Source organism: Centropristis striata, chromosome 23 (genome assembly GCF_030273125.1).
Source record: "Centropristis striata isolate RG_2023a ecotype Rhode Island chromosome 23, C.striata_1.0, whole genome shotgun sequence".
Lineage (NCBI taxonomy): Eukaryota > Metazoa > Chordata > Actinopteri > Perciformes > Serranidae > Centropristis > Centropristis striata.
Genome location: NC_081539.1, coordinates 6,090,069 through 6,108,329, shown reverse-complemented (window position 1 = coordinate 6,108,329; position 18,261 = coordinate 6,090,069). Strand labels below are relative to the sequence as shown.

General features: G+C 38.9%; 1 protein-coding gene across 2 annotated transcripts in view; it reads right to left on the bottom strand.

The window, feature by feature from the left end:
- The window catches only part of LOC131962057 (gamma-aminobutyric acid receptor subunit rho-3-like), an 87,387-nt gene that overhangs the window by 45,961 nt on the left and 23,165 nt on the right, over positions 1 to 18,261 (bottom strand). Inside the window, exons 6-9 of one of the 2 annotated variants that reach the window (XM_059327012.1) lie at positions 7,670 to 7,732; positions 7,402 to 7,465; positions 6,545 to 6,820; positions 4,610 to 5,683 (exon numbers count right to left, since the gene is read on the bottom strand). The gene's annotated coding sequence lies outside the window, so the exon portion shown is untranslated. Of the gene's footprint in view, positions 1 to 4,609; positions 5,684 to 6,544; positions 6,821 to 7,401; positions 7,466 to 7,669; positions 7,733 to 18,261 lie in introns of those variants that run through there. The other variant, XM_059327013.1, reaches the window with a different exon arrangement.

Below are 18,261 nucleotides of genomic sequence, written 5' to 3'. Positions count from 1 at the left end.
GTGAGCATCAGTAGCCGACTTATAAGGAGCAGTTACACAGACCAAGGGAAGACATTTGAATTCCCTGATAGTGATCAGCTCAGACAGTTTCAAGTTCTTTTGCCAATTATTCCATGATAAAGGGGCGTAACTAAAAGCTTTCTTACCTAACTCAGTTCTCACTCTTGGCACCAGCATCCGTACAATCTTTTTAGAGTGTAGACCATGTTGAGGTTTGTTTCGACACATGTATGTACACAGGTATGAGGGGATCAGCCCAAGAATAGATTTATAGATAAAACTAACCAGTGAGAGAGCCTGCCAACATACAAAGACAGCATTTCAGCCGTGGCATACAGAGTACAATGATGTGTGTGATTTCCAAAGCCAGTAATGGAAATCAGAGCACAATGATAAACACACTCTGATTAGTTGCATTCACAAAAAGCAGATCACCGTAACAGTAGAGGCAAGAAAGTTGCAGAAATGAAATCTTTTGTTGACTGATAAGAGAAGCAAGATTTGTTTCTGAAAAATAATCCTAATTTTAGTTTCAGTTTTGTCACAAGGCTTTCAATATGTAACTAATATATAACCTCATTAATAACTTGTGGGATCCTTTCTGACCTGGTTGGGTGTTTGGCAGGTACAGATTTCTGTTTTCAGTCAGACTGGTTGCTTCTCATGATGTCACAGGGAGACGTGCAAAAACGTAAAAAGTGGGGGAGGCTCACCAAATTCTATTACCAAAGAATATAATTAAAATGTTCCCGTTATATGTGTGTCACTGCCGTCTCCACCCTGGATGTGTGGAAATAAAGGGAAGTTGAGATTACATAATTCTCATAAATCATCATCCTTAGTGTGCAGCCTTAAAATGCCTGTGTCAGATTTACAGTTTACAGGTTCTGGAAGTTTTATAAGAAACTTTTGTTGTTAAAACAATACACTATGTATCTACAGTCATGGGAAAAAAATATTAGACCACCATTGTTTTCTTCAATTTCTTGTTCATTTTAATGCCTGGTACAACTAAAGGTACATTTGTTTGGACAAATATAATAATAACAACACAAATAGCGCATAAGAATAATGTAAGAGCTGATATCTAGACATTTTCCATGGTTTTCTTGATAATGATTTTGGTTATAATTCAGAAAACCATGGCATTAACCAGGCATTAAAATGAAAAAGAAATTGAGGAAAACAAGGGTGGTCTAATCATTTTTTCCATTATTGTATAATGTAGAAAAAGATGTCATAATAATGTGAAAATATCTTTAAATGTAGGATTCTTTAATGATAAAACACCTTGCAAGTAGCCATTCTGCACCATGAGTGCTTTTACTTTGAAACTTTAAACTACTTTAGTCACTCGGGATTCAAGACTATACTAGTTCTGCTTTTCTACGCTTCAGTACTTCTTCCACCTTTGCATATCTTCTCTGAAATGTGATATGATTATGTAACAATCAAATATGTTGATTTCATTGCTGCCAGTTGTATCTTGTTGCTGATGAATTACTTCTGTGAACAGCTCACACATCATCTGCTGCGTTTCCCGGCCAAAATTCGACTTTCACAGCATTTCATGCTTTTGATTTGTATTAAATAATGTATTTTCTGGCCAAAGTAGGAAACAAACACAATTCCCACGATCACAGGCACAACATCACCATGATAACATGTGACGACAGGAAGAAGCCTTCATTGTTACTGAACTACAACAGTTTAACTACTTAGTGTTCAGACAGCCTGTCGGTGCGCTGAATATACTGGATATGATATTTTATGAAACTAGATTTAAGGAAATCTACAGACCCAAAGCATGTCAGGATATCGTGTCGGGAAGTTGTTGAAATAATGCTGCAAAGTCAGGCTATTTTGGCGTTTTTCAAAAATCTGGGTTCTCAAAAGTCTCCTCTTTACATACATATATGCTGGTAACATGCAGTTTAAGGCAAAAACCACATCGTTTTTCTCATGTAGTTCAAATTTGCCATTCCCGCCTACTGTATTTGTTGTATCTTTATTTCAATGATATGGTTATTCATTTAATAGTTAATTGATGAGTAATTCATATGTAATACATTTAGTTAAAAAGGCTAAAAAGGGATAAAATATTTACATTTATTCATTTCATTTCTGTTTACGAAAGTTAAAATACTGTGTACAGTGACTCATACAGACCACAAGGTGGCAGTAGCGTTCTACTCTAGAGTCAAAGGTCAAGAAGAAGTGTTGGTTTAAGTGAAGAAGTCAGTAAAAACAAAACCAAAGAAGTTTTCAGTAGTGTTATGCCGTTCATTCATCATTGTTTTTCTCTGTAATACTGCACGATGGTTCATTAAAGGTTTGAACAAAGAAAAAGAGTTTCCGGACGTTTTTAAAGAACCTACAGTTAAGTTCCCACAGTATTTGAATGTTTGTGTACACTGAGGTCCCTAAACAGGCTTTGAATGACATAAACTGGGTATCACTGGAAAGCTGAGACTCTTGTGGATTCAATGAGTCCAGTTTGTGGCATTTATTGTTGACCTGCTATCTCCCCCTAAACATCCACTGCCCACAACCACCAATTCTAAAAAAAAGGACCTTGAACACTAACTGGTTAACAACCTCAGAAACTTTTAAAATTAGCTTTTGATAAAGAAAAAAACAGAACAGCAGCTCCAGTGTTCTGTGAGGTAAAATTGCAGTTTTTCTCAATGGAGTCTAGTGGCTTTATAAAAAAGCACAACAACTATACAATAACAACTTCAGGTCTGCGTTGTAATTGGCTGATTTAAGGTCAGGTATTAAAATATTCTTAATGTAGCACAAACTGAAACTGATATGGATATTTTAGGTTGAAATATGTTTTGCTGTGGCTTTGCTCACAGCGGTACATATCGCTCTCTTCAATGACAGCAGACTCCTTTGACAGAAACAGTAATTTAACACAAATTTAGGCTTTAACACAACTAAACGGAAACATAAATCTCTCATGTAACACCACAATCTCTCCACGTGTGGTTTCAGATGTGATCGTGACGTGTTTCGTGTCGGAGGAGTGCGTGCTGCCCTGCAGCTTCAAGCCGGGCAGCGAGGAGGTGATCGAGTGGTTCAGACAGGACGTGGTGGTCTACAAGTTCAAGAGACAACGTGAGGAAGTAGACAACGACGACGATGACGATGATGACGATGATGACAGCAGTGAAGAAAACAGCAAAGAGCACTCTAACAGCGGGCAGCTCGCCGACCGTGCGTCCATTTTCCCGCACTTGGTATCCCGCGGCAACGCCACGCTGATCCTCAGGGAGAGCGGGCTGAAGGACAGAGGCACCTACAGGTGTCACGTTCACACCTCGAAGGGCGAGCACAATGCAAAGGTCATCGTAAAGGTGCAAGGTGAGTTAATGAAGAAGAAGAATTTAAACAAACTCTGAACTGACTGAAACTTCTCAAGTTGTGATTTTTTTATGTGGCGCAAAAACAAAGCGGACCAATTACATCCAGTAGCTACGGAGACAATCCTAATTATTTATGCACACAGTTTGAAATACAGACATGGAAAAAATTATTAGACCACCCTTGTTTTCTTCAGTTTCTTGTTCATAATGCCTGGTATAACTAAAGGTAAATTTCCTTTGGACAAATATAATGATAACAACAAAAATACACTGTCAAACAAATGTACCTTGCCTGTAGTTGTACCAGGCATTAAAATGAACAAGAAAATGAAGAAAAAAAGTGGTCTAATAATTTTTTCCATGACTGTATAAGAGAGGTACATGGAGCTCTAATCCAGTTGTTAATTTGAGAAATGAGGGAGGAGCTGTAAAGCTGCGCTCCCAGTTGAAAAGTTAATCTTCAAAGCACTCCAGGTGCCCGACGCCAAACGTAAACAAAAGAACATAGCTGACTGTCAAACTGAAGTTTTATTGGCAAGTGTGCACACTTGAACTTCAGCAGAGCAGCTTCAGGCATAAATAGATGAAAAAAGTGAGGAAAGAAATGATGCACGAGCTCACAGAGGCCATTAAGATGAATTACATTATTAATCCCACAATGGGGAAATTCAACCTCTGCATTTAACACATCCTTTTTTACACACAAGTGAACACACCATGCTAGGAGCAGTAGGCAGCACATTACTGCACCCGCGGAGCTGTGTGTGTGTGTGTGTGTGTGGGGGGGGTTGTTAGGTGCCTTGCTCAAGGGCACTTCAGTCCTTGACCTGGTGATCCTGGGATTCGAACCGGCGACTGTCCAGTTACAAGGCCGATTGCTAACCTCTAGGCCACAGACTACCTAAAAAACGTGTTCTTCTAAAGCACTTTTGTACTCTGTACTTGTATTGCTTTTAATCGAAATTGAAGAAAATATACTTTACGTTGCCTTTAGTTGATGGTTTACTTTTTATAATGCGTGTTTTCATGAGTGCTGCCATCGTTGTGTGATCAGATAACTGTCATGGAGGTCAGTGCACCTGTTTCTTCTACAAAAAGTTTATACGAACAGAATTAGTAGACAGAATTCTCGGCCTCTCAGCGCCAATGTGCTTAAACATTTTCAGCATTTTAGCTTTTATGCTTGTGATTTGAAGTTGCAGTCTGGCTGTGAACGCTTTGTTTTGTTTTTTAATTACCTGCCTTCAGTCTGAGGTGTATCATTACTTCAAGATTACTTCCAGCCCTTCTGCACACAGATGTCCATGCCAACATATTTTTCTGCCACGCAGCCCCCCAGAGGCTCTGCAACAAAGAAAGCAACATTAGGGCTTCTACATCAGTGAAGAAAAGTGACATCTTATTATTTATATTTTTCCCCGGAAAAAAAGAGTTTTATTAGAATAAAATGGAATTTATGTATGAACACTTTTCAAAGTGCCCACAAGTGTCACATATGTTATAAAAAAAAGAAAGAATAATTACAACCAAAAAATGACACGAAACAACCAAAAGAAGACGTAAAAACACAAATAAATAAATGAATAACCCAAAAAAAGCTGAAGAGTTTGTTCCTCAATATACTGTATATATTGAAGTATTTGCATGGTGTAAAAAAGAGACAAAATTACCAAAAAAAGACATAAAAATATCAAAAAAGAAACAAAACAACCAAAAGAAGATGTAATAATACCGAAAAGGCAACACCACAAAAGAGATGTAGAACTGTCTCCACATATTGTACATATTGAATGTTTCAGCCTCTCCTGTCCTCTCCTCTCTGCTCTGTGTAAACAAAAGTGGCATCTGAAAGTATTTCCAGTGTCTGTAAGAACTGTCTGTGGTGGCATTATACTGTGTTAATGGAGCTCTAATGTTATCTGCATCAGAATAATGTCAGGCTATATCGGGCGCTGGCATTTAGAGTCTGTCATCAGGGGCTGCTGGGAAACATTTCAGCATGCTGTGTGTGTCTTTGTGTGCGTCTTTGTGTGTGTGTAGCACCGATCCGAGGCCTGACTCTGGTGCTGTCCAGGCTGAGCGGCTACGAGGAGATGAAGTGCACCGTCCGCAATGTCTTCCCGGCTCCTCGAGTCACCTGGGCGACCGAGCCGCCCACCTTCGAGGACCTCCGACCGGTCACTCGCATGCTGGCCGACAAGCAGGGCCTGTACACGGTGGACAGCCGCCTCAAGAGGCTCAACGGACTGCCGGGCCTCATCTACATCTGCAAAGTCACCAGCTCCTACGGGGGTCCGGCCTGGACCGCCTCGCTTAGGGAGAGAGGTAAAAAGGTTTATAATGAAGGATGTTTCTCTGCAGGCAGGGCTGCAAAATAAACTCTTCTGCATCCACACGACGGAGTGTTAGGGCCACATTTAGAAAAAAAAATGTAATTACGAGATTAGAGTCGTAAATATCGAATTAATTACGAGAATAAAGCTGGAAATATTTAATTACAAGAATCAAGTGGAAAATATTTAATTAATTCCTAGAACAAAGTCAAAAATATTTAATTAATTAAAGGGAATAAAGTAAAAACGATTTAATTAATTACGAGAATAAAGTCGTACATATTGAATTACGAGAAAAAAGTCAAAAATATTTAATTAATTAAAGGGAATAAACTCGAAAATATTTAATTAATTACAAGAATAAAGTCATAAATATTTAATTAATTATGAGAATAAACTCGAAAATATTTAATATTATATTAAATATAGATAATATTTACGACTTTATCTTTTTTTTCTAAATGTGGCCCTCCGTCACAACGGAACAAAACATTTTATCTCTATTTTTCATGATTCTTTTTTTTTTTTTTTTTTAAACAATGCCAGATTGACAGGAAATCAAATAGGATTTCATGAAATACGAAATATGATATTTCTTAGATTTATCGATACCCTAAGAGGTTTCTTTCAACAAAAACTAAATGTGGTTTTAATTTGTGAATTCATAATTCAGCAGTTTTTACAGCATTTCATGATACAACAGAAATCCTTTGAGTTTTAAAAAGCAGTAAATATCTTTCACATGCTTTAAATGTGTGTTTCTTTGTTTTCTCCTCTGTGTTAGAGATGAGAGGAGCCCAGGGCAGAGACCTGACCATCCCCTGCCACGCCCCTCCCTACCTCAACAACCCTTTCCTCCACTGGAGCTTCTCCAACGGCGAGGACCCGTCCAACATCCTCACCTACGACAGCCAGTCGGGGAAAAGCGCCTCCTCGCCGCCGTGGGACAGCCACGTGGAGCTGGACGGCTTCAGGGTCCCGTTTGGAGACGGCTCCCTGCGCCTGATGGACCCCCAACACTCAGACCACACGGGCACCTACACGTGTGTGTTCTCCGTGCCGCGCAACACACACACCGACCGCACCGACCTCGCCATCGACGGGCCTGTCGGTGAGCTCACACACACACACACACACACAGAAACAGTCACAAACCAAACATCAGTTTACAAAAAAAATAAATAAGGGAGGCAGGGGAGAGAGGTAATATAAGAGATTTTTTTCTGAAATCAAATAGGTCAATTTATGATTTTTAAATTGTTTTAATTAAATTATTATTTTTTTAAATTACAAGAAAAAACCCTCAGATATGCTGCGAGTTTAACAAAACAATATTCAATTTTTTTTTTATGAATATAAAAAAAATTAGACATCACTGAGATTAAAGCCTCTTTTAAATCCCTAGTGAAAACTTTCTTTTATCTCAAAGCCTTTTTAGCTACTTAATCTTTTGGTTGTTTTTCTCCCCCAGCTCGTGCCACTTTCTATGTTTTGACATTTGTAATATTTTTAGGTTCAATTTTCAAAATTAAATTCATAAATATATACAAAAAAAGTTGATATTCTTTGAAAATAAAGTTGTAAATTAAAAAAAAGGAATTAGATATTCTCTGAGATTAAAGTGGAAAATTCAAGAGAAAAAGTGTACTAAATACACATTAATTAATGATTAAAGTGGTAAAAAATTACAAAAATACCTTTCAAAAATATGAGAAACAAATTGGGATATTCTCTGAGGTTCATATCACAGTATTGGGGACACTGTAGATAAAAAAAGAGACAGCAGAGGGGTAATATCCAGAGAAAAAACTCCCAATAATCCCACATTGAAGTGTTAAATTAATGAGAAAGAAACTTGATACTTGGCGAGGAAATTCTCTGGGATGAAAGTGAGAAATATGTGTGTATTAAAGCATCTGTTTCCTGTGTGCAGGTGAGAGAAGTACTGCTGAGGCGCCGTCTTACTGGTGGATTGTGGGTCTGGTGATCGCGGTGCTGGTTCTGGCTCTGGCCGGCATGCTGGCCTACCTGAAGGTCAAAGGTAAAGATGGACTCCAGCAGATGTGGACATTTAATGATAGAAAGAAGACGGCGTGACTGGACTGACACAGGACACTCAAACATTCCTCTCAAACTACCCAGGACTCCTGGTTTTGGTCACAAACTGTTTGCCGTCATCATTTATACACTTTACATGGAGGTTACTATATGAAATCTTATTTTTTTAAGTTGGGTCTTGGTTAAAGAGGAGATATTTTATGGTTACAACAGCAAGAAAAGAAGAACAATATCTACAATGTTAATTTAATTTAGCATAATATATTTTAGTAAACAGTGGCTTCATCACCAAACTGTCAGATTTTAAAAATTAAATCATATTCAAATTTCTGTTCACGACTGTGGAGGTTCACACTTATTCAAAATCAGTCAAGTCTTCATTCAACAAACAATCATTGTTTTCAGACATTTTACTCCAAAAGAAAAAGGCGGAAGAAGTAAAGTATCAGAAGAATATAAGATAGAATATCCAATATTTTCATTTTCAATTATTATTATTATTATTATTATTTTAAAGATAAATTGATTCATTGTTTGGTCTATAAAATGTCAAAAAATAGTGAAAAATGTCCAGATGATGACTGAAAATGTCTTATTTTGCCAAAGATATTAGTTTATTATGGCATAAAACTGAAAAAGCAAAAAATTATCTCAATATTTTAGATTTAATAATCAATCAGCTCATCGATAAATTGACCAATCATTGCAGCTCAATGGCTCCCCTTAGTGTTTATTAATATATTATTGATTTATCGGTACTTTAACATAAAATATGAAAACTCAAATCGAAAAACTTGAAAATTCTACTTAAGTACAGCACTGAAGTAAACATACGTGTTACTTTTTAGCTCTGCACGTTGATCTTTTGCAATAAACTCAAAATTTGTGAATGTAAAATCATGAGAAAAGCAAATATCACAGCAGAAATTATGATTATAACACCTTCCCTGGTCTCAAACCTAGTGGTTGTGTGTGTGTGGAGGACAAAAGTGTGTAAAAACTGAGAATAAAGTCAAGCTTCTCTGTCTCAAAGTGAATGTTTCAGAGTAAAACCTGACAGTTCAGACCCAGAGCTATAAGTAATAGACCTGTCATTACAGCACACGCCCACACCAGTCACACCAGTTATAACTAATTGGATCCGGGCCATGCTGAATGACCCGGGGTTACACAGAGGCATTCTAGGAAATGTAGGCACTCTCAAAAACTGCCAGTGAACTGTTAAATACGAGCCAGAAAACAAACTTAAACAGAATAAAAGAGCAAAGAGTGAGAAAGTTCTTGAATTAGAAGAATTTAGATGAAGTTAGGCAAGTGAAAAATCACATTTTAGAGGCTGTACAGGTGCTGCAGGACTTAATTAATTATTAATTATGAATTAATCTCTCTCATGTGTTCTCAGGAGGCCCCTCAAAGCCCAGAAACGACCCTGAAGAGGTGACAGAGCTGCACTTAGTCAAAGGTCGGTCACAAACTACTTTTTAAAATGAACTTGCATTACAAGAAGGAGCCACTAGATGGAGCCAGAGATCAATTCAAACTCAATTGTTGCAGCAATATAAAATGCTCTTCTACTCTAAAAACAGTCAGTCTGCTCTCATTGAGTGGATTCATATATAAGAAACACCTCTCAGTATAATGCAAGAAATTAAAAAGCAGCACAAGCTACAGCCTCCAAAATGTCCATACATTTAAATGAACACCTCTCCAAAATAAAAGCTGAACATTTATGAAAACAGACTCTCTTATCTGAAGTGTCGTGAGGTGATTAATGCATACTTTTTCTTGGGAGAGTTATGTTGGATTTATTGCTTTTCCTCCCACAATTATCCCTCATGTCTCCGGATTCCTGTTTCTGACACAGACAGCAACACAGCTTCACTGTGACGCTTTCAGGGAGTGAGTGTGAGACGGAAAGGAATGCAGAGGACTAAGATAAAGAAGTACAGGGCATCTTTGTCTCTCAGGAGCAGGGAAAGAAACTATTAATGATGGATGAATGACCAAGGCCCCGTAGTTCCTTATCGCATTAAGTCAAGACATACAACAATTTAATTAGGAGCATACAGCTACCAATACCACTTGGTGAAGTATTTAACATAAAAATGCTGATATTTATTTAGTTCTTTGCATTATTAAAAGTCACCAGAATGTCGGAAACTCTCTAAAGTCTCAAAGTTGGCATGTATGGACTAATATATGAAAAAAACAGTTTTTAGAGTGAAACCTGACTTAGAGGGCAGCAAAAAAACATTGTTACAAACATAAATGCATGCAAAATAATTCTACAAGAGCATGCCGGTGTTAGACAGAACAGGTTAAATACAGGAAATGAAGAGTCTGCACATGAGATAATGCTCCTGTATACGATAGAAAATTACCACGCTCAAAAACATTAAATATAAGTTCATGGAAGCATTAACTAGATTAAAAATCCATAAAAAGCACCTCCTAAACTAATTTAGGAACCTTAATATGTCTAAAAATATTAATAAAAATAAATTATTCTCATGCAATACTAGTCAAGACAGTGAATAAACGTATTTTCCAAAATGTGTAGCTATATATTTAAGAGCTGACAAGCTAAAAAAAAAAAAAAAGGGAATTAATGGGAATTAATTAATTAATTATTTTGTTTTGATGCATTACTGTGTGATCTCCTTTTCAATGGAGCTATACAAAATGTGACACAAAATGTGAAAACTCACATAGAAATACTTCAAATTCAATTCAAGTACACTACTTAAATGGACATACTCGTTACTTTTTACCACTGGAAGTTGATAATTTGGAAATAAACTGAAACTGACACACATTAAAAATGTTTGTGCATGTAAAGTCCACAAAAGTAATGTGATGTGTCCAGATAAAAACAGATGTGTACGCCTGAATTTGCTTCAAAAGCTTACTTTTGTTTTTCTCTCGTCCCCACAGACTCGACAGGCGTCGCTAACCTGAACGAGAGCTGCCCGCTGACTGTCGGAGGCACCAACGGACAATCAGGCCCCCAGACTGGATCCCAGTTAGCCTGAGAACAAACAGAAACAACAACAACATCACGGAAAACTAACAAAGTACTAACAGAAAACACGCACACGGCCACACATTGACGAGGACAAACAGCTTTTTAGAAAACAGGCTGTTTCTTTAAGAGTATTTAAGTATTTTATATATCTATTTTGGGTGTTTTCCTCATGAAGAAGTTTTTTTGGCCCCTGTGGATTTTAGAGGGAACCCTGATAAACTGCTACATGATTAACATGAACTCTAATTCAGCGTCTTCATGAAGGGTTTGAACCTGCTGTTGTTTCAGGAACTCTTTTACTCTTTTAGGGACATGTTTCCTCTTGAAGAACCCTAAAGACGCCTCGTTGAATCCTGAAGCCTGGGACGACCAAGGAGCCACTTTAGGGACAAAGATTTACTTTGTGGCTTCAAAGGAACGTCCCTGCTCAGTGGGCTGCACTTTCCAAAGGCCCACGAACTGTTGGGGTGGAGTTTAAAGTGCTAAACGTGGCTCAGTGGTTAAATACATGTCTGGTGGCTGCTGGTGTGTGCAGATTGAAGGCCTGGTCACACCACAAAGTCCTACAGCAAAATAAATCCACGCTTCTTTACAAGATACTTAGTTCTAGTTTGGAGACGTACAGGGCTTTTTTCATTTGCACTTTAAGCCGCACCAAGTCAGACCCTGCCACAGTGGATGGGGTTTCCATCACTAGTTTTACAGAGGTGGAGGACTGCTCATTGTTCTGACATCCCATTGGTCAAACACAAAGGTATATGGGTCAGCCTAAAATGTCAAGTGACTACTGGCATGCATATTAAAAAAATTATGTTCAATAGTGTGATAACACTGTGGATAAGGAATTGTTTGCTGTAGGCATAAAAACGAAGAAAAAAAAAAGTGTTTAGGGTGACGGCCTCTTAGTTTTTAACTTGCCATATGCAGTTCTCAGCAAAAATACACAGTGGTTTTGAGAGTGATACTGACACTGTTCCAGCAAGAGCAAACATTTCACGTATTCCATCGAAAAAGATACGACAGACATGACAAAAAAAATCAGAACAACTCAATATCTCTTTTTTCATCCTATTTCAGTTTCCCAATAACACTGTTCAAAGTGCTGTTTCATGCCGGGACATTTACGGCTCTGTAACGTCTCGCCTCCACTATGAACGCACCCGAAGCGGGATGCCGGGATCAGGTGATCCCAGCAATGTTCCGTCTCCAGAGGTCGTCACAGAGGCGGAAAATTGGTGGGACTGTTGGAAGCGGGACCACTATGAATGGGACATCCAGGCAAGCCGTAATAGTTGACGTTGCGCGTGACGTCTAACAAAAACCTCGACAGTCATTGAATCGCTGTTCGCTGCAGCCACCGTCGCTAACTGTACACAGCGGCCGCCGCTTATTGTAAACAAACCGGCATCGCTAACTGTGCACAGAGTGTCCATTGCTTGTTGTAAATAAATGGAGGTCGCTAGCTGAACATATAGTGCTTCAGCACATACACTACAAAGCTAACTGTGTAGCCTATTAGCATTGTGCTACTGTGAAGCACTGCTGCTGCTCTCTACCACTGCACTATGAAAGGGCAAGAATATAACACCTTTGCAGGATCACTATGAACGACAAAAGCCGGCACAGATCTTTCTGGATATATAGCGGGACATTTGCGGGACCGCACTATGAAAGGGGCTAATAAAACCCCTGGACAGAATCCCTTCATTTGTTAACACAAAGCTTTTATTCTGAAATATTTGCAGGACCATGTTATAGGAAAATGCAGTGAAATGCACAACTCATAGTTTAGTCAATTGTGTGAGTTTCAATTGTGAAAATATGGTGGTAGAAATTAAATTATATGATCTACTAACTATGGATATTATCACAGGTGAATTCAATGTAGACAGCACAGCAGCAGAAACGCTGTCTGTGTGGACACCGCTCCAGTGCAAGGCAGCAGATACGCGCTGCTCATGCACGCTGTTTGTCCCGAGCCTCAGAGAACAATCACTTCTTTATACTACTGGGGCTGTTGGAACAATGGCTGACTTTGTTCTCTGTTTGTTTACCACAAGCACCGGACACTCAACTGTGCACAGTTAATTCACAATGACTATGTTTATGATCAGCGGAGACTCTGTACATATTTAGCCATGCTGTTTTCAGCTGCTGACGTTGTGCACAGTTAGCGACAGCGAAAACCATACGTCACCTCCGGAGTCTCTAAATCCCTCTGGGGGCTAACTTGTAGTGGAGACACGCAGAGTGAGCGGACTTTTAAAAGGGTGTGGCCTGAGACTTTCCCTGTGGCCACTTTTCCCCCTAGTGGAAACACGGCTATATACGGTCAAAACGCAGCAGACAGCTCCCAAGTGGGTCGTGGGGACATCCCATAGGTGTCATCATCATCATCATCACTTAACCACTTAAAAATCACCAAAACAGCCTAAATTCCCTGGTGATAAATAGCTGTCTACCAACAACCGTTAAATTGCACAATAGTAAACCACGGATGGAGCAAGTCACCCTAAACAGACGCACATAGTAGCAGCACTGTTGTAATGGTGACGTAGGAAAACCAAGCCAGGATGTTGAAACAGGGCCACAGTGACATTACTAACTGGGGTATTGAGTAAACTGCTGCAGTTAATCACACACACCATTTGGCCAGCAGGCCAAACTAGGGCTGGTCAATCACAACAGCTGCTGGAGAGCCTCTGCTGTTCTATTCACTTCTTAGACATTTTGTTCACCATTTTGTTGAATCAAAAGTTTTTTAATAAAGCAAAGCTTTTCTGCGAATAGTTAGTCAGCACACTTGGTGTCAGGACACCAAGACAGGACAATACATCAATTTTTTTAAAGGCGTACCATCAACTTATGTCCCATTACTGCCTTAAAACCATTCCTATTTGGTGGATAAGTTAATGCTCAAACGAAGGGAGGTTCATAGCTTCTTAGGACAAGACACTTGCTTTTTCCCCCCAGTGGCCACTTGTGGTATTGCAACAAAAAAATCGTCCTGCGTAGACCACCTTTATAAAAGACGTCTGTAAAACTGTTGACAAGACACCTCAAACTGTAAACAGGGTGAATTATCATAGTATTTTTGGGACTATATTAGGGTATTTTTGGGTCCAGTATCCAGGTCCCTCAAAGGTCATACAAGTTTGTATATGTCACAAAGTTTAATTTGATTTAAAAGTTTGCTACAGCAAAAAAAAAAAAAAAACCCACTGATAATGGTTTGAATGCTGGTGTGATGAGGCCTTTATTTAGACAGTAAGCAAGCACTGGGTGCCACACTGAGACTTTATTTTGAATGTTTAAAGTTTTATACTGTTGTTAAGATGCAGTGGAGATGTTTTAGGAATGTGTAAACTGGACTTCTCGTTCCTGTGGTTCCTCATTTCTTGCCACTATTTGGTAGAAAAAAGGCAACGGGGAGCTGTGAGCCAAAAAAAAATCAAAAAGCTTATTCATTAAACTTGTTAAACCAGGTGATTATGTTGCTGTTTCTCTTGAGGTTGCAGTCAGTCACATCTGGCACTAGCAGGAGTTCTCCTACTGGATGTTTGCACAGCCTGGATTTTCCAAAAAAAAAAAGAAAAAAGACTGACTTCATGTTCCTGCTGCATTTTACCTTACCTTACTTTTTCACTGAACTGAAAGGACTCTCCAAGAGGTGAAATACCTGGGAATGATTATTTCCTGCCTGGATTACAAACCTGAATGTGACTGTAAAACCACTGCCATGACTGAACAATATAGACGTTCATCATTGATGAGAAGTCTTGTCAATATTTAATCTGCAGCAGATTGAAATAGTTTCTCCTTCTCTCTGCACTGCCTCACTTTGCTGTAACACACATCACGTTTTTCATGAATTATACTTGACCTCTTTCACAAATGTGTCATAATTAATGTAATGTTATTAAAAAGACTAATCACAAAAGGTTTGTGTGTGCGTGCTTTCTATCTGAGATATGACAAAATCTCAAGATCAAGGTCCACTTAATAGTTAAGTAAGTAGTTAAAAAGTAGCAAGATGGTGCAGAGTACGGCTGCTGTGTCTCGAGCTCAAACTGTCTGTACTTCAGTATTACTACAGTTGCAAGAAAAATTATGTGAACCCTTTGAAATGACCTAGTTTTCTGCATTAATTTGTCATTAAATGTGATCTGATCTAGCCTGGGTATACCCAGACTGCCTTGCGCGCTCGAATTTAATTTCGAACCTCCATCCAGTCTGGAAACCAGGAAGGATTCTTAGCCCTGTTTTAGGGATCCAATCACAGAGCGGGGAGGGACGGCAAGACGATGACGCATACTACTCGGCACTTGGAAGCTTGTAGTTTTCTTACGGATCCAACATGGCTGCTGCAGACACGAAACTCTCTTTAGCTGTAGATGGTGTTTTAAATAGTTTAGAGCGAAAGTTGAAAGTTGAAAGGCGAAAGGTCTCTCAGCGGCTCCGCTGAGATCACCGGCGTTATGGTAGCGGGGCTATTAGCGTCGCTAGCGGCTATTAGCGCTGCTAGCGGCTAATAGCTAATAGCCGCTAGCGGCTAATAGCCCCGCTAGCCCGAACAGCGGAGCCGCCGAGAGGCCCGCAGCAGCTTGTTTGTTGCCCATAAAATCAGTGGATGTGTGTGGCTGAATGACATGAGGGGGAATAAAGCGTGAAAATAAATAATCTTGCAGAAAGCGAGAACTGGAGGAGCAAAGCAGCAGCAACACTCTCTCACAGACACACACACAACAAACATCCATCTCTGTTGCTCTACTACGTCATCTGGTATAACTGATCTGATTGGCTAAGAGCTACCTACAGACGCTGATGATAGACATTCTAAGCGTCCAATAAACGGCTCTGGAGGATCGTGAACCACACCTCCTCTACGGAGAAATACATTGCTCGTTGCCAGACTAGCCCTCATTTGAGAATAGTCTGGTGTTAGCCAGGCTAGATCTGATCTGCATATACAGGTGCATCTTCATAAATTAGAATAAGATGGACATACTTTTCAGAGGCAAACATTTCCATATTAAACATACTTTTTTAAATTGTAATCTTTTGTAATATTCATTTTTTTCTGAGACACTGAATTTTCAGTTTTCATTAAATGTAAGCTATAATCATTATAATTAGAATAAATTAAATAAATGATGTCATGAAATGTTTCATTCTGTGTGTAATGGATCTATATAATGTGTTATTTCCACTTTTCAAATTGAATTACTGACATAAATAAACTGATATTCTAATTTATTGAGATGCACATGTATGTCCCGAGTATAGACAAACACAATGTGCTTAACTTGATACCATGCAAACAATTATAATATTGCATGTCTTTATTGAATATATTCATGAAACATTCATAATGCTGGTAGAAAAAGTAGGTGAACCCTTTTGCTAATGACTCCATTAAGAGCTAATTGGAGTCAGGAATTAGTAAGCTTGGAGTCCTAACAATGAAATGAGATTTGAGTGAGGTGTACAGATACTCGTTATCGTAAGTGGCTTTGGACAAAAGCGTCAGCCAAATGACATGTAACGTAATGTAATGTAATACTTTGACCTGAGAGTCACCACAGTACAAATTAATGTAGAAAACTAGATCATTTCAAAGGGTTCACATACTTTTTCTTGCAACTGTGTATTACTGATTGTCATTGTTGGATGGAGACTGAGAATTAAGACTTTTATCTATTTTATCCCAGACCTTTTAATTACACACAGCTACAGATTACTCAGTGGTTACCTGCACTCACACTCACATTTTTGTGCATTTATTATTGAAGTATCACCCACAAACCAGATGTGAGACAGGACCACCTGGGCAGAGCAGTTCCATTAATAGCGAGTCAACAAACCTGAAGTTAAGATTATTTTGTTAAGCTTCTATTTCCAAATCAAACATGAACTTTAATGCTCAGAGAGCAACCCATTGGTTCCTACTGGAGACATAGATATTTAAAAACACAAATTTCAAGCTTAATTTTTAAATAAAGCTCAGTAACTTCCTAAAACAGCTGCTCGCTGTAGTTTTTTAATCAAACAAACAAACAGGAGGAAATAGTGCATTTGTTTCTCTAAAGAGTAATTCTGGCAGCAGGAGTGTGTATGTGGGATTGAGTCAAACTTAACTACAGTGTCATCAACTTTTGGCACAGAGATAGAGGACTTAAAAATCATCCTCAGTGTGACTCCTAGCCACATTCTGCCACTACTTCCTCTCCAAACCCACTCAGAGTTATTATTACCCGTCCACCAGATGCCGTCAGACCCTTTCAACACAGATCTGCCACTCCCTGCATGACATTCAGTCGTCAGATCTTTGCAGTATTATTTGCTGCCATGCTGCTTTGCTTTTGAGCCAGCTTCCTGTCACCCTACCCGTGCCTACCTTATTAAAACTGGTCATTAAGTAGACACATTCATTGTTGGTTTAAAAGTATAGAGTATCACCCGGCTTTATCTTGTAAACCACAAATTGGGATAGTGAACTAGTTCTTTTATAAATAGGATAATGGAAGATTTGGTCATTGTGCTCACTGGAACTCCATTTTTGGGCATTGTGACACACTAGGGAGGTTTCTGGAGGTAAAGTGACGTATCAAAAGGTATGAAGAAAAGTTCAATCTAATCTATTGTGGTTAAAGTTATATGGAAGTGATTTAGAATGAAGTACTCACTGAACTATTACTGTACAAACTGTGACTCATTGGATTCAATTTCTTCTTAACTTCCTACTGCAGCCATACAGACGACATCAATTTTGGATGGAACGTGGGAAAATGTTTAGCCCATTCCTCAGTTGGTTGCTTCCTTTTATGGCTCATAGAATGTAAAATGGTTTATAAAGCATACTAACTTCCTGCAAATTGGGTGGCTCACATGCACAACCATGCATGGCAGTCAACAACTTGTTGTTGGTTGTTGTCAAGAAAGAACAGAAAAGCTCTGATTAAAACAAACACGCCTTTACTCCACCATATAGAGAAATATATAGTGTGTACAGCCCACAGAGATGATGCTGCATCTCCATTTCCTCCCACTGTACAAAAGTGAAGCTAAATTATTCCTGGACACGGCTGCTGCCATCTTGCACCTGTGACATCATTTGGAGCCAGTAGTGAGCCCCCCGTACCGAGCTCCCGCCGAAATCACCAGCCCAACCAAATCGGAGCACAATGCTAGCTGTCAATAATGACTAATTATAACCGAACTTATCAGATAAATTAACTCTTGAAAAAACTTCAGCATGATAAAAACGACCTGAAGGAACAGACAGTGTACTTCTTTAGTTTTTCCTTTGGCTCAAACAGTATGTGTTACAGCTCCTTTAAAAACGAGAGCCAGACACCCCTTTTTGTTTGTTGGCTCTCCTGGCCTATCTCTAGACGCAGGGGAGGACTAAACTCAGCTCCCTCTAATCTCAGACCCCCCCCCCCTTATTTTTATTTTATTTGTATCTATTTAT